This window comes from Eulemur rufifrons, chromosome 10, assembly GCF_041146395.1.
Source record: "Eulemur rufifrons isolate Redbay chromosome 10, OSU_ERuf_1, whole genome shotgun sequence".
Lineage (NCBI taxonomy): Eukaryota > Metazoa > Chordata > Mammalia > Primates > Lemuridae > Eulemur > Eulemur rufifrons.
In genome coordinates, this window is record NC_090992.1 from 26,829,113 (window position 1) to 26,840,081 (window position 10,969).

Consider the following 10,969-nt stretch of genomic DNA (forward strand, 5'->3'; position numbering starts at 1 on the left):
TTTCAAACTTCTATTGTACATAATAATCTATAGACTATTTGCAAGTGGTATTAAAACAATAATTTTGGGAAAGATTCTGAAAACTCAAGAACAAGGTAACTTCTATGTAGACCTACACATTCCCTACGGAAGTGCCATGGGTTAAACATAGACAGCAAAGATGCATAGCGTAATTAAAAGCAAGAATACATTTCAAACTATAAAAGACATTAAAGATCAACTAGCCCTAACTGATCACATTTATGGGGGGGAAACTGAGGTCCAGAAATATTCAATGACTTGCTTTAGGTTATAAAGGACAGTGCTAGGACCAAAAGCCATTCACCCTCCTTGCAATTTAACTGATTTTTTTTTGTTACGATTTGTTGCTTTAAAAAAAATTATACTGACTTAGTCACAATCATCTTAAAGACATCAGAGTGCACAAGCAGTGATCTCTAATGAAGAGTAGGAGTCACACCCTCCCATTCAGCTGACTTTTGCCTTTCTCATACTAGTGGGACCTACAATTTCCAAAGAGCATTTACAGGCAGGTGTTTCTCTGATCTAAATCATCCTTTCTAAATACATTTCAAATAAAACACAGTTGGTAAGCTCCAAGGGATATGTTCACCAATAAAAGTATATTTTATTAAAATCTTTTTGATACAATAAACATTTCAGTTTAGGTCAATTATCTGATACCGGAGCCTGTAAACATGTGGCTGAGTACATAGGAAAAAAAAAAAACAAAACGGTGTTTTGAAGAGTCTAGAAGTCACCTTTGAATAATGTGATGCATTTTCATGAAAAAAATTACTTGTTCCTTTGGACATGTGGCTCTATGCCACACAAATCCACTAAGAAGAGTTGAGACACAAAAAAGTCTTTCTTCAGATGAGCAACATTACACATTGTCAAAGCAATAGTTACAGAATACCTAACTTTTACAGCCTTCTGGTTAAATGCCAAGGTGCCCTGTACTTGGCTTGGCTAAAATTTAATTTCTAAAATGTTGCATGAAGCCATTTAACCGTATTGGTCTTATATTAATTAATAACACATTTTACATTCATTTCTTACCTATCAGCATTGTCACATTTAAGAATCTAACAACAAATTATGCTGCGGAAGCCACAGGGAAAGAGGTAACCTCATACACTGTTAGTTGGATTACATAATGCTTCAATCCTTGTGAAGAAGAATTTTTTAACATCTAACAAATCTCTATAAGCATTCATCCTTTGACCCGGTATCCTAGCAATTTACCCCCACAAAAAATATTTCCACAAGAATTAGACAACAAATGCACGTATTCATGATAGCATTAATTGTGACAACAAAATATTGGGAAAAACCTAAATGCCTAGTAACAGAAGACTGGTTGAACACACTATAGTACATACACACAGTGGAGTACTATTTACCCATACAGAAAGAAAATGTTCATATACTATAATGAAGGAATATGGAGTTATTTTTAAGATATGCTGTTAGGTAAAAATAACAAAGTATAAACTAATCTATGCAGGCCTTTTGAGTAAAAAATATGGGTAAATATGAGTAAATAAACACACATGTACATATATATTCATTTGTGTGCATGCACAGACATACACATATACGTACAGCGTGTATGTATACATATATACACACACACACACACACACACACACACTATTGATACATCAGAAAATTAAAAAATGGTTCCCTGTGGGAGCATGAAAACAAGGTGGAAGAGTTAAAGATGTGACTTAGTACAACTTTTTATATAGTTTAATTCTCAATATGTAAATATTTTATAATTCAGAAAATAAATTTAAAAGGCTAAAAGCCAACCCTAAAGTCAAAGACAATGAGCAAATAAACTTAACTCCATATTAAATTGATAACATAACCACACAAAAAAGGGGTTAATCCAAGTAACTTTCTTAGTGAGATATATTCTTAAGATAAAAAGAACTAGAAAGAAGTCTTATACTTCACTTGATGTGTATCACAATACTCATCTGATAGATATAAGAATTACATGAAAAAATTTAAGTACTTAATATAGAAAACTGGGTATGGGGTATATGGGAACCCTCTGCACTATTTTCATAATTTTTTGTATAAATCTGAAATTATCCTAAAATAGAAATTTTGTTTGTAAAAAAATATTTGCAATACTAAGTATACTGCCTAACATAGAAGACAAACTTGATTTGAAAAATCTAAAACAAAAACAAAGAACACCAAATAGATTATCTCAGAGACCGTGAGCAGTCACAGAACATAAAATGTTGTCATTGCTGTTGTTTTTTTGGTGTTGCTGTTCTGGTAGAAATAAGTGTTTGGATCACAAAGCACTGCAGTCCCCAACCCCCAGGCCAAGACCAGTTCTAGTCCATGATAAAACAGAAGTCTGGACATGTCTAAGCAGTTGTTTATGTTCATTTACCTCATCTGTACCAGAATTAGGACTCAAATCCTGCTGAATCCTAGACCATTGCTTCTCCCTAAACACGATTTATCCTCATCCACACTCAGGGAGATTAGGGTCTATTGATGATAACAAGGCATTGACACATTTCAAATGGCGAGAAATTGCTGTACAGAAAAGTATATACAAGTTACAGTCTCAGAATATATACTCTAAAGATATCTAGGATATCCTGCACATTGGTTGGGAAACTATCATACTGAAAAAAATAAAATAAAATTCATAGGCATTTACCCTTTCAGTAGATTTCTGACATAACAACAGATTATTATCGCCTATCTTGGCTATCTTCCAAGGTCTTCAACAATCCAGCTCCACTCAATTTTTTAATCTTCTCTTCTACTATTCTTTAGCATAAACTCTGCCATCTATTAGCATTATCTACTCATTGTGTCTTATAATTTTTAATTTATTTGCCTTTGTGCTATTACTTTACTCCAAATGTAGCCTGTATTAGTTTCTGTTGCTTCCAACTCTTAACTCATACTGACCTAACCACAACAGGAATTTAATGAAAGGTTATGGAGTTACCCTTAGAATTCAAGATTTAAGGAAAGAAAGTAACCAGGAGAGCAAGGTGTGTCTGGGTATCTTGAAGTTCTGAACAGTCTATTCTAGGTGTATACCATGAGCTTTGGGTTTATCTCCCACTAAATGGAGAAAGCGCAGATTACGGTAGCAAAAATCCGTATGCTATTATAGGAAAAGAAGAAATAAATGCTGTCCAGATGAAAATAACATATCCATCTCATTGCTAAGATCTTAAGATTCAAAATTCCTGTGTATTCAAGATTTCTCTGGTCTTTTGAGATTACCATGCAGAAATAATTTTATTACTATTTTACTCATTGCCAGAAAATATAACTGACACAAGTTGCATTCCAATTACGAATCTCTTCCACTGATTTTTTAGTAGTTACTTACACCGTATCTTCCTATTTCACTGAGATCTTGTCTCTTTCAACTGTGGAGACATTTGGAGGTAAAGAAAACCACAAACCAAATTTAACACCAATTGTCTAACATGCCCTTTTTGAGCAGCTATGTAACTGTATTAACTCCCATAATGATTTCATGGCATACTGTTGTCACCCCTTTTTCTTAGATGAAGAAACTGAGCCTAAGAAGGATGCTATAGCTTGTCAAGGTTTCATATGCTGACATGTACATAGGAGGTTTTGGTTTTTTTTTTTTTTTTTGATAGTACAATCTTTTTAAAGCACTTTATTAAGATATTTCTCACAAACTAAAGTAAACTAGGGGAAAACTTATTTACTAGTAAGATAAAATTCTTATTTTACCATACAAGTGAAAAGCACCAAAGAGAATTTGGCATCATAACGCTGAACTCGAGTGTTCCCTGTTTCCAGTTCTTTTAATACACACTGTAACACATGACTCAAAGCTTTCACACATATATACTTACATATCTCATCAAACACAAACCTTTCCTTGTAAATACATAGATTAAGATTAAATATAAAATACCATCTTTTTAGAAATTAGTACCAAAGCAGATTAGAACACAAATGTTACTAATTGAAGAACCAGTAATTCTTTTACTTCAGATGGCATCAAATGTTCAACAATATTTTAAAGATTTTTCTATATAGGCTAAGATACAGTCTATTTTTCTTTTATGAGAGAAACGTACGTACAGTACCCTTGATTATACCCCTGCAAATGGGGCATTTTCTTAGAGAAGGGGCACATTCCTGGCACACTACCAGATGACCACAAGGAATAAATACAATGGAAACTTCTTTGTCCATACACACTTTACAAGTTCTTTCTTCTTGCAACCTCCTCAATTGTTCTTCCAGTGATAGTCCTGAAACATCTTCTGTTGGAATATACTTCATATTCTTATCCACAAATAAGTTCTTATGTAAGAGTCAATGTCTTTTAGACAGTTTTTGAAGATGTTGGCTGTAGCATTTCCTTTAACTAAAATGGTATCAATCAGTTCTCTTGCTTGTAAAGGTATCCGTGTTTTTTGTTTAATAATATCATGTTCCTGTTTATTAATTACACTGGCCTTTAAAAGATTATCCAGGATTGGAAGCACACATGTCAGCTGTTGAAAAAGAGCCATTCTATTCTTCCAAATCAATGACAAGTCATCTGATGCCGTTTCTTCAGCTTGTCTTTCCTTTTCTTCTTCTCTTTTTTCATCTTCAGCATTAAGAAGTGCTGATACAGTATCACTAACTGTTTTGTAGTTCTCTCCAGTTGTTAGGATTTTACTCTGAACTGTCTGCCTTACCAAGCTTCTACTAAAGCCCATTTCCAAGGCAGATTGAACCACAGGTGTATTCATCATGACTGCATCTTCTGAAGAACTTTCTTCAGATCCAAAATGAACAATTGGTGGATCAGCATTGTCATCTCCGGGAGTGTCTGAAGTTGACAATAGCTGTTCAAGAAGATGAGGATATCTAGCTTGAATTTCATCAACAAACCCCTGCCCTTTCATGCGTACCAAGAACTCACACCTTGGAAACCACTTGGCATGTTCTACCCACGGATCATCTCCAGATTCCCAACACCTCAAGCCACCATCACAACAAAAGCATTTCACATCATCATTGCAACCCACATAATAAAAACCAGCACTTGCAAGCTGCTCAGGCTGAACCGGAACAATAGATGGCCAGTACATAAACGTTCTCATTCGAGCTGCATGTGTCTGCATGCTCAGATTTGAAATGCTAAACCTCAGCGTTTCTAGAGAATTTTCCAAAAACAGACAGTTGGGAAAATGTCTCCGGTGTTCTGACATAGCATCATCCTTTGGTTCCCAGTTACTTAGCTTTCCACCACAAGCAAAGCAGGCTACCCTATCTCCAGGCCCTATATAATAAAAACCAGCTCTTGCCAATTCTGATGGTGACAAAAAGGTTAATGGCCACATATGGTAAGTAAGAAATCTGGCTTCTTCCGCACTCATCGCGTAACTGTAGGGGTTAGTCCTCAATGGAGAGAAATCTTCGACTGCTCTAGAATTAAGAGGGTTTGGTGAAAGGTTGGAATAAGAACCACTGAATGAGCCACTGTGTTCCCAAGTGAGAGATAACGAATGTGCAAAACTGTTCCTCATCGGAGAAGTATTCTTAGAGGTGGTTCCCACGCTAGATGAAACCAGATTCTGAATAAAGCTACAGCTAGGATACAGCTGTTCATGCTTTTCAATACGATTGTCTCCTTGTCTCCAGTTATCCAGCATCAGACCACAACAGAAGCATCTGACCTTGTCATTCACACCCGTGTAGTAGAAACCAGCATGAGCAAGACTCCTTTCTGAGACAGGAACACCAGCAGGGAAAGTTGAATATGTAGACATTCTGTAGAGTTCACATGAAAAGTCATACTTCATTTTTTGTTTGTTGCCATTTGTCCAATTTGACAAGATCGGGCTATCTTCCATTATACTCTTAATTTTTTTGATGTGAGGGACCTGGGACAAGTCTTTGGGAGGTAGTTTTGTGCATGAGTAGGTGATAGCACTGTTTGATGGATAAAACCTTCACATGAAATTTCCCATCTCTTCACACTGAATTAGATTTTTACCACAAAAACGGAACCAAATTATAGACTCTTACTTATATAAAATTCACTATACCTTCTTCACTGGATGTATATGTGTTTACACTTAAGTAGAACGAAAATCTCTCTTCAATTACCAAGATACTACTTAGACCTCTTAGGGATTGTAATAAACTCTTTTAGATAATTCAAGGGCTATTCACTCATAATTTGGCATAAAACTAAACTAAAGGCCTGAAAAAGTTGATCCACTTCTGAAAATACGCTAAAACGCTTTGATTTTTCAAGGAGGTTTATATTCTCAAAATTCTAAACAACTGTAAAATACCAAATTATGCCTTTAATTTACTCTGGGTTATAAGCTATGAAGCCTGGATATATATCAGCCCAATTGCTGATTATGCCACAAGATTAAAAAATTATATGCAGCCTTCTTTCCCTAAAAGCACTTTAATACATCCCTCCCCAAAATCTCATTTTATTCTAGTAAACAAAAGTAATTAAAGTCTTCAAATAGTCACACCATCTAAAAGCTAATTTCATATGGCTTATCATCATAGTATTTAGTTAAGTGGGTTATATTAGCTTCAGTTAAACAACTTTTGGGGAAGTCAACACCCACAACCTTTGTTGAACCTGTGCCTATTACAGTGGGTATGATGTCAAATTAATTTTGCTTGAGTTCACAAACTGTAAACTCTTTCATCTTTGTTAATTATTATATTTGTTTCCATTTCCTGCAGCAACATTTAGTCTAACTTTGTATACCACTTTATTATACTCAATCAACAGAAGGTATTTTTGCCATAAACTTAACTAGTTAACCATAAAATTTCCACAGCATACATTTTTACACTGCATTTAAAAAATTAAATAACCTGTTCTACATTTAAGGACCATTCAGCTCAAGTATCAGTCATGTTGTAATTAAAGATGAATCAATTTATCAAAAGATACAGATTGTCCTTTCTAGTTTTATCAAAAATTCCTAACAAAAACATTGTATTACCAACAGAATTACTGCTTAGCATAATGACCCACTAATTAACTCTCCTAGCCTTCTTTCTGAAAATTCTTCAATATTTTTAAGATATAATTCATAACACAAAATTACACTCCACAGAATTCAAGCTATATCCCTTTATAAAGTTGCAGTGTCTCCATAATGGGATTTATTACTGCAGGGGGTTAAAATGGGAGGGAAAAAGACTCTTCAGGGCTGTGAATCTCAGAGTTATGGTCCAGCCCCCCGGCAAAACTCCGCTAGTGTGAAGCCTCCACTCGTCCGAAATGACCGCATTTGAGGATGAAGTCAGTCTTGGGGCATTTTTTGCTTCAGTTAGATAAACAGTTGTAACTTTTTTTTTTTAATATATAGGAGGTTTTAATGACATAGGAAAGTACATCTGATTCACTGCCTACACCATTCATTTGGCATGTAATCATATGGTATCAATCCAGGAAGCATTTTAGTTTGTATGGAATTGTGAGAGAGAGAAAGAGAAACAGAGCGAGACAGAGTGTGTATGTGTTACCCCCTTGGTTAAACTAACACCTTTCACCAAGATACCTTACATTATTTGCATTACCCACCATGCTTAGCACATTGTCATATATACCACAAGTCCTCATCAAGTGACCGTGAATGAATTATATCTGATTCACATGAGCTTTAAAGTCATCATCATAATCATCTTTTTGGAATTGTATTCTCATTCTCACCATATAACAGAAAGCTCTCTGCTGGTCACCCTGTAGGAGATGGGGGTTAAGCTCCTCACCCTTCAGGGGGTTTTTCGTCTGGAAATACAGGTCCAATAACAGTTGCTGGGGAGTAAAAATCCAACTCACTGCCCATGACCTAATAAGTCAAGGTCAGAACCAAAAGACAATGGGATGACACCTTCCACAAACCACACTTTGTGCTTTTTGATGGGTATTTCCAATAAACATCAGTATAGTTACGAGTTTAAGTCTATAGTTGCAAGTGATAATGGAAGCCTCTGGAATATAAACTTAATGAAGGCTTAGTCTCCAAAATACTAAACAGTATGTAGTACATAACACATATGCAATAAATATTCATTGGATTAATAAAAATCGTATTGTAGGGATCATAATATACTTTCCAACTTGGAGAAATTCCCACTTCTAGTCTTACAAACTCAATCATTAGTTTCAAAAAATTACCCCTCATGTTTATGTTATGTCAAAGTACTAGATGGATCACTGGCTAAAACTCAAACATCTGGGTCCTGTTTTCTCCACTGCCACTAATTAACTGTGATATTGGGCAAGTTATTTCATTACTTGGCCTTTTCAGTGTCCTAATGGATAAAATAAGACATTTGCACCAAAAAATTAGAATACTCACTTCCAGCTAGAAGTCTCCAGGAACTGTCTATAAATTATTTTGAGAGAATTCAAGAATCAGATAGGAATAGAGATGATGATCCAATTTTGTTAGGAACATAAAACATGTTCAATAAATGTGGGATGAATGAATAAATGAATAAGTGGTCGGGAATTACAATCACTAAACATCTTTATAATTCTAAGAATTTATAGCCATACAGCCTCACAAAAAAAATCAAGTAAGTACCTCAAAACCTATTCTTTTGATGCTACACCTCATCATCGTCAAATATGAAACTACATAGGAACTGCTCCTTTGTGGTTCATCATTCGTGTAGTCAACAGGGGAAGATGGTTATGCTGTGATCCTGAGTATCTTAATAATCTTGAACAACTTAGAATCTAAGTACCTACAATCAAGGTTTGATTTCCAGGTAGTTAGAGATTTGTAAAAAAGAGGATATAGACATAATATAATTGAACAAATGGTACATTGCCACAGCAAATAGACAAGCTATTAAAAAGTATATGTGGATTTGCATTCAAAATTATAGAGTGTGGTTGTCCCAGGTGCATTCTATAAAACAATAATTCTGGAAAATTCTTAAAAAGATTTATGATGATAATCTTTAGGATAGAAGATCACACAGTTCACATCCTCCTAGAGAGTCAGTCCCAAAGCATGTAAGTATAACAAAGCTTTGAGAAATCTTACTTTGCTCAAGCCCATGTTTCTCAAACTTGCTTGCCCATAGAATTCAATTTTTATAAAATAATTAAAAACTTTATAACTAAAGCTACATAGAATGCACTCTGGAAAACATTTATGGTGCATGGGGCATAGAGAAAGATGGCAGAGTATGTCCTTGTCCATGGCCAACTGCAGAAACTCCAGACACTGTACTATCCATGAACACACTGAATACCTTGATACTGACACCCCTGTGATATCCTACATAAAGGAGCCAGTTGATCCGAGTCTTCAAAACCTCAGCACTGTAACCTTATTTGGAACCACAAACCGTTTCTCTCGGTCCAATGCTTTAGAAGAGAATTTGAAGGTCTCTTCCAATATGAATGCTTCTCCCTGGCCTTACATTCTTTGATCACTGAGGGTCAAGCAATCTCAGTGCTAAAAAACAAACTACAACTGCAATGGTTTATCATTAGCCTCACATCTCTTCTAATTAACCCACAGGCCATAATGAAGGTCAGACTCATTTAATCAAAGGCCATGTAAGCAACAACGGAATCATAGTGCTAAACTCAAAACTGTAAACCAGTTTGGCTTCCATTCCTTCCAGCCAAATATTTATCTTAAGCCTACTATGTAGTAGAAATGATACTAAGAACAGTACTAAGTTCTGGGGAATCAAGGAATAAGCATCCAGGCTTGGGCGAGGCAAAGGCATTACATGTAACCAAAATGTTTGCACCTCCTTAATATCCCGAAATAAAACAAACAAACAAAACAAAACAAAAAAACAAACCAACCAACCAAAAAAAAAAAAAAGAATCCAATGTAAGGAACCATCCAGGAGGAGTTAAGCAATGCATGGGGCCACATTCAAACAGGAGATAATTTTAATGGTAAAGGTCAAAAAAGAAACCCCTATGTGATAGCTTCCCTCAAACAAGGAGGCAATGCAAGTATTGGAAATGTTTTCAATGCTGAGAATGACTTAATTTAAACCTGCATACTTATTTGCAATTCAACAACAACAACAAGGTGAAGTTTTTCTTTGGCTGTTTGGACCCAGAGCACTGTTTTCGAAGTCAGGACTACTCAGGGAGTTGCTCAGATGGCTGCTCTCCTGTGGCCTCATTAGCTGACTCACAAAGTACACACTGGAGCAGTGCCCTAGATTCCCACACACCAACTCTGACATTTATAAAGCATTTTCACTCCTGACAAGATCAAAAACTCAGCATTCTTTCAAATCTCATAATAACTTCCAAATATCCCTGGCTCGAGCTGAGAAAACTGAAAGTGATAAAGCACTTATTACATTAAAAAAAAAAAAAAAAAAAAACTAGGGAATTATAGGCTGGTCCTCTTCTCTCCTGTAGCATGAGGCATTCGTTTGCTTTTAATAACCCATTTTCCCCTAGGAAACACTCACTGCTTTACCTCCCAGACTGGACTCACTGGCAATGGCCTCGGTCCCATGATGCTGACAACATTACCAATAGACTGGTTTCCCTGTTAAACTGTGGGCCACCAACCAAAACCTCCTATGGTTATGCTTCGATGTCAATGTGAGACATCCTGACATTGCATGTTGATTGGAGCCTTGTTCATTGCTACAGCAGTAGTGAAGAAAGAGGTCAGCATATTTGCTGAGACAATGTTCTGGGTTACAGCTTGTGCAAACAGGATACTTGCTGTTCTTCAGTTTTTCAAAATATCAAACATACCTCTTTTAAATTACCATAATAGATGGCATTAATTGTGTACTAGGGAAGCCATGCGTCATTACACCATTTTATTTTGCTTTACTTTAGAAAACACATAGCATTAAATTTACCACTTTTAAGGGTATGGTTCAGGAATGTTAAGTATATTCACACCATTGTGCAACAAAATCTCTGGAACTTTTTCATCTT

General features: G+C 35.6%; 1 pseudogene; it reads right to left on the minus strand.

Annotated features, from left to right (window-relative positions):
- Window positions 1-4,098: 4,098 nt before the first annotated feature.
- On the minus strand, window positions 4,099-5,979 carry LOC138393183 (baculoviral IAP repeat-containing protein 2 pseudogene; annotated as a pseudogene).
- Window positions 5,980-10,969: the final 4,990 nt, after the last annotated feature.